This window comes from Uranotaenia lowii, chromosome 2, assembly GCF_029784155.1.
Source record: "Uranotaenia lowii strain MFRU-FL chromosome 2, ASM2978415v1, whole genome shotgun sequence".
NCBI lineage: Eukaryota > Metazoa > Arthropoda > Insecta > Diptera > Culicidae > Uranotaenia > Uranotaenia lowii.
Window position 1 is genome coordinate 354,199,517 of NC_073692.1, and position 6,000 is coordinate 354,205,516.

Here is a 6,000-nt window from a genome sequence, read left to right on the forward strand (position 1 = left end):
TAAAATCCCGACTCAGATCCAATCTATTAAACCAGGGTTTAAGGCTTACCTTTGGAATAATCGAGTGGAGCCACCGACCCTTCTCATCCTCGTCCCATTTGCGCTGCCAGTTGACAAGAGAGTTTCTTCGAACTAAGAAGTAAAATTCGTTGAAGACGATTTCACGGTGATATGTGTCGCCTTCCATCGCCCCCACCTTTGCCAGAGAGTCCGCCCTCTCATTACCCATTATCGAGCAATGTGAGGGGACCCAAACGAAGGTGATGGCAAAGCAACGTCTTGATAAAGCACTCAGAGTCTCTCGTATCTTCCCGAGGAAATACGGTGAGTGCTTTCCTGGTCTTATTGAACGGATTGCTTCAACAGAACTGAGGCTGTCCGTTATAATGTAGTAGTGTCCTACTGGCCTTGAAACGACGCTGTCCAACGCCCAGTAAATGGCTCCTAACTCTGCGATGTATACCGAGCATGGTGGATGGAGGTTATAAGAGGCGGTAGCTATTTCGTTAAAAACTCCAAATCCCGTTGATTCCTCTATAAGCGACCCATCTGTAAAGTACATTTTGTCAGCATCGACGTGTCTATATTTAGCATCGAAAATTCTTGGAATCAGAAGTGGGCGATGTGAATCAGGGATTCCACGAATTTCTTGCTGCATAGACAAATCAAACTGGACAGAAGAGTTGTCGTAGTCTGGGATGTAAACACGAGTTGGAGAATATGAAGAAGGATTAACCTGCATGGACATGAAGATATAGTATATAGACATAAATCTGGTTTGAAGATTTTGCTCAAGGAGCCTTTCAAAATTTACGATCACCAATGGGTTCATGACCTCACACCTGATGAGGAACCGGAGTGATAATAAATTGAATCGATCTTTTAGTGGGAGTATGCCTGCCAAAACTTCAAGACTCATGGTATGCGTTGAGAGCATACAGCCCAAAGCGATGCGAAGACAACGATATTGGATACGCTCGAGTTTGATGAGATGAGTTTTAGCAGCTGACTGGAAACAGAAGCTACCATATTCCATAACTGAGAGAATAGTTGTTCGATACAATTTTAAAAGATCTTCTGGATGGGCTCCCCACCAGGTGCCAGTGATTGATCGGAGAAAATTGATTCTTTGTTGGCATTTTCCTTTCAGATACTCAATATGGGCTCTCCAGGTACACTTGGAATCAAACCAAACCCCAAGATACTTAAAACACCTCGATTGAGTGATCGTTCTGCCTAGGAGTTGAAGCTTAGGTTGAGCAGGTCTACGTTTCTTAGAGAAAACAACCATCTCCGTTTTCTGTGGAGAAAACTCAATCCCAAGCCCCAAAGCCCAGGTTGACAATCTGTCTAAAGTATCTTGTAAAGGTCTGTGCAGATGAGACTCAGTAGATCCTGTGACAGACACTACTCCGTCATCTGCAAGTTGTCTTAGTGTGCAACCTTCAGAGAGACAACTGTCGATGTCACTTACGTAAAAGTTGTACAAAAGTGGACTCAAACATGAACCTTGCGGGAGGCCCATGTAAGAAGTCCTTCTAATTGAAATATCTCCGTGAGCAAAGTTCAGATGTTTCTCACAAAGCAAGCTGTATAAGATGTTGTTCAATAGTGGAGGCAGACCCCGAGAGTGCAACTTGTCTGACAACACCTCTATAGAGACTGCATCAAAAGCTCCCTTTATGTCTAGAAACACTGAAGCCATTTGCTCACGTTTTGCGTACGCCATTTGTATCTCTGAAGACAGCAAAGCAAGACAATCGTTTGTCCCTTTGCCCCTTCGAAACCCAAATTGGGTATCTGAAAGGAGACCATTTGTTTCCACCCATTTATCCAATCGGAACAAAATCATTTTCTCCATCAATTTCCGAATGCAAGACAACATCGCTATTGGACGGTACGAATTAAAATCGGACGCTGGTTTCCCAGGCTTTTGGATAGTAATAACTCTCACTTGTCTCCAATCTTCGGGAACAATGTTATGCTCTAAGAATTGATTAAATAAATTCAACAAGCGAAATTTGGCGGCATCCGGAAGGTTTTTCAACAAGTTGAATTTTATTTTATCAACTCCCGGAGCTGAATTGTTACAAGAGAGGAGAGCAAGTGAGAATTCCATCATTGAAAAGCTGGAATCCAAATCACATCTGTTCGGAGACACACTTCGGATGATTTTTTGCACAGGTGTGGAATCTGGACAGATTTTCCGTGCGAAATTTAAAATCCATTTATGCGAATGTTCTTCACTTTCGTTCGTGGAAGAACGATTGCGCATGCTGCGTGCCACATTCCACAAAGTGCTTAAGGATGTTTCCCGCGATAAACCTCCCACAAAATTACGCCAATGTGCACGTTTTTTTCCCTTGATCAGGTTTTTAAATTGCTGCTCAAGAGCAAAATACGCGTTGAAGTTATCCAGGGTTCCGTGTTTCCGAAAAACTTTGAAAGCGTTCGATTTGTCCACGTACAGTTTAGTACACTGACTGTCCCACCATGGATTGGGAGGCCTTCGGCGAACAGATGGATCTGGGATGGGTTTCGTTTGAGATTGAACTGCACTTTCATAAATCAAGCGAGCAAGAAAAGTATATTCCTCCAACGGAGGTAATACATCCACAGAATTGATGGTTGAAATAACTGCGTCCGAGTACTTTTTCCAGTCGATGTGTCTTGTGAGATCATATGCCATGTTTGTTGAGTTTGAAGTGTTGACCCCATTGGTGATCGAAATTTTGATAGGCAAGTGATCACTACCATTGGGATCGGGGATTACCTTCCACTGGCAATCCAATGATAGTGAATTTGAGCAGAGTGAGAGGTCAATTGCACTTTGTCTTGCAGGAGGTTTAGGTACTCGTGTTTTTTCACCCGTGTTCAAAATTGTTAAATTGAAACTGTCACAAATGTCATAAATAAGAGTAGAACGACTATCGTCAATTTGTTCTCCCCAGACAGTTCCATGTGAATTGAAGTCACCCAGGATCAACCTTGGCTCAGGAAGTACTGAGCACAGGTCCTCTAGGTGACTTCGATCCACTGCAACTCTATGAGGCCAGTACAAACTGACAACGCATAAGTCCTTACCTCTTATAGTTGTATGACATGCAACAGCTTCAATTCCTCCTGATAAAGGGAGGTGGATTCTATAAAAGGAGTGGCGCTTATTGATCCCCAAAAGCACCCCTCCATAAGAATCGTTGCGATCCAGACGGATAATGTTAAAGTCGTGGAATGGAATATCTGTTTGAGAAGAAAGCCATGTTTCAGAAAGGGCAAAAATATCGCAACTAGTTTCATGAAGAAGATGTTTGAACGGATCCAATTTAGGGATTAAACTACGACAATTCCACTGCAACACAGTGATATCTCCGACCTCTCGGCTTAAATTAGCCATCGAGAGAGATAAACACTGATAGAAAGGGCCAAGTTTGCATCAATTGCTTCAAAAGTGTCTTTACTATAGGGAGCATTGTAGTAACAATGCCTCTTACGGATTCAGATACGTTTAAGAACGAGAAAATTCCATTAAGAATGTCAGAAAGCTTGAAAAGTCCTGGCTGGGAGACTGATTCAGACAAAACCGCGTTAGTGGTTGGAGTACTCGCTGCAGCTGATGTCCCCGCTGTTGATGTGAAATTTGGTGGTGAAAAAGTCGTTCGGAATCCAGGAGGAACTAGTTTTTCTTTATTCGGAGCTACCGACTTTTTAGTGGCGCTGATTGGAGAACTAATAGTAGGGATTTTGTTTGGAACTTTGGAGGACTTGGAAGTTGTTTTGGCTCGTTTCCGTGAGTTTGCCACAAAAACGAAAGGGGTCTCTTCATCAGTGGAGTCCTCATTGTCAACTGGCAGCACTGAAAAAATGTTACTTAACTGAGGTTGAGTCGGGGGAGAAGCGCTCTTTAAAATAGCGGCGTAAGAACGATTGGATCGTTCTTTTAAAGAGCGCCTCTCCTTATCCCAGCGACTCTTAAATGCCTCGCACACAGAGATATCATGAGGTGAGCCCCCGCAATAGACACATTTCTGTTCTATTGCTGAGCACGCTCCTTCCTCATGAATCTCTGCGCAACGAGGGCAGCGTGCCTTGTTACAACAATGGGACTCGGTGTGTCCCATTTTCATGCACTTTTTGCAACTCATTGGGCGAGGCACAAAGAGTCGCACAGGAAGCCTCAACATTCCGTTGATCAAAACGTAGTGAGGGAGGGCGGTACCTGCGAAGGTTACGCGAAATGAGGCTGAAGGCGAGTACTTTTTAACTCCGTTCACAACGTTGGCAGTTTTAAGTTGACGGCAATCCAAGATTTCGACCGAAGTCGACTCAAGGCCTTTAAACTTTCCAACGCCGTTGGACTTAACGTACTCTGCCTCCAGGCTCATTTCCGTTATCACGCCCTCGATCTCGACGTTTCGAGACGGAACAAAAACATGGTACTCCAGGTTAATGAACTTGCTGGCAACAATTTCATTTGCACCTTTCCGATCAGCCACTACAACGCGCAGCTTGTCTGGTCGCACCTTTGAAATGCTGGTCACGGAGGGCCACCTCGCCAGATCTTTGGTGATCTGTACCACGTTAAGACGTTTTCCATTAGGTTTGGGCCGGATGAAAACCACCCAAGGCCCAGTAAAAGATGAACCGTCTGTGTAGGTTCGGAGTCGGGGTGTTCTACTCTCAACCGTGGTGGACAAAGAACTAACACTCATCGAAGAATGAGAAACATTTGACGGACCAGCATCATCTGAATCCTCCAAATGCTCCTCATCCTCGTAGGTAACATCCTTATCATCCTCAGCTGAGGAGTTCAACTCCCCGCCATCGTTCATATTTTCTCACGAGAACACGAGTGCTCCCGTTTTGAAAATATAAACGAAGCACACAATGATCGAAAAAAGGGAAACAGATAGAGAAGAAAAAGTGAAAAAAGAATGAAAGACTCACAAGCTTTTGCACTTTGTTTCTACAAATGTTTTCACCAGCCACGTGGTCCTCCGTTGGAGCAAGATGTAGACGTTGATCGGACCAAATGCTCGACCGTCCTGTGATTACCCGGATGCGGCGATCAGAACCGGATCCTCCGAGTTACCGCCCTGACGATGTCCAAAATCCGAATTTGAAGGGCGAACAGGAAGGCGCCTTCCGAAGATGAATATGGCCTTGATGGAGATGGTGATGGAAAAAAAACCTGCTGCAGCGAACCAAATTGGCGTTTGCACACCTGTGCCAGCCGGCTCCGTTGACAAACCCCGGCAATTAACGACCGAGCCAGCAGGAAAAAATCACTCCTCGTGGAAAAACGTACTTCGGAACACAGCACTTTTGTTAGGTTAAAAAAGTCAAACAAAACACTCAGGCAGAAAAAAATGCGTCTGCACTGGGCGAGCTACTGCGATCGAATGACGATTTAAACTTATCGTTTGATGAAAACTAAAATACACCTTTTTTAAAAATGAATCGAAATTTCTGTCAAAACAATAAAACGAGATTTGGTTGAGGATTACAAAATTTGTTTTATTGGAAAAATAAATCATTGAGGGGTTCAGAATAAAAAAAACTAGTGCTGAAATAATTTTTTTAAATTTCATATTAGATATACACACTAAGATTGCAATTATTCCGCTCGGGACTATGATCCTCTGAATCACAGGAAAACAGTTCAAAATGACACTTGAAATGTCAAAAACAAAAGATTTTCCTGTGGCACTGGGAGATAGCAAACCGACTCCCGTAGCACTCAATTTCTCCTGAAATTCGAAAGAAACTTCGAACAAGATTTCAGGTATTTGATTTAATGTCGGGACCGTTTCTTCCTGAATCACGTTTCGCCGTTGTGAATGAAAAAAAAACAAAAGTTTTTTTCGCAACTTGTCTATGTGTGTCGTGTTAAGTTCGTTTTACAGCTTCTTGCACGACAGATTTAATCGCTGTTCAAAGTAAGTTAAATCAGTACGATAAAATTACCAGTTCAAGAGCAATGACAACAGTGTCTAGCTGCTG

General features: G+C 43.4%; 1 protein-coding gene across 1 annotated transcript in view; it reads left to right on the plus strand.

The window, feature by feature from the left end:
• Positions 1 to 6,000, plus strand: part of LOC129745810 (SH3 domain-binding protein 5 homolog) — a 96,852-nt gene that overhangs the window by 77,499 nt on the left and 13,353 nt on the right. The window lies entirely within an intron of this gene.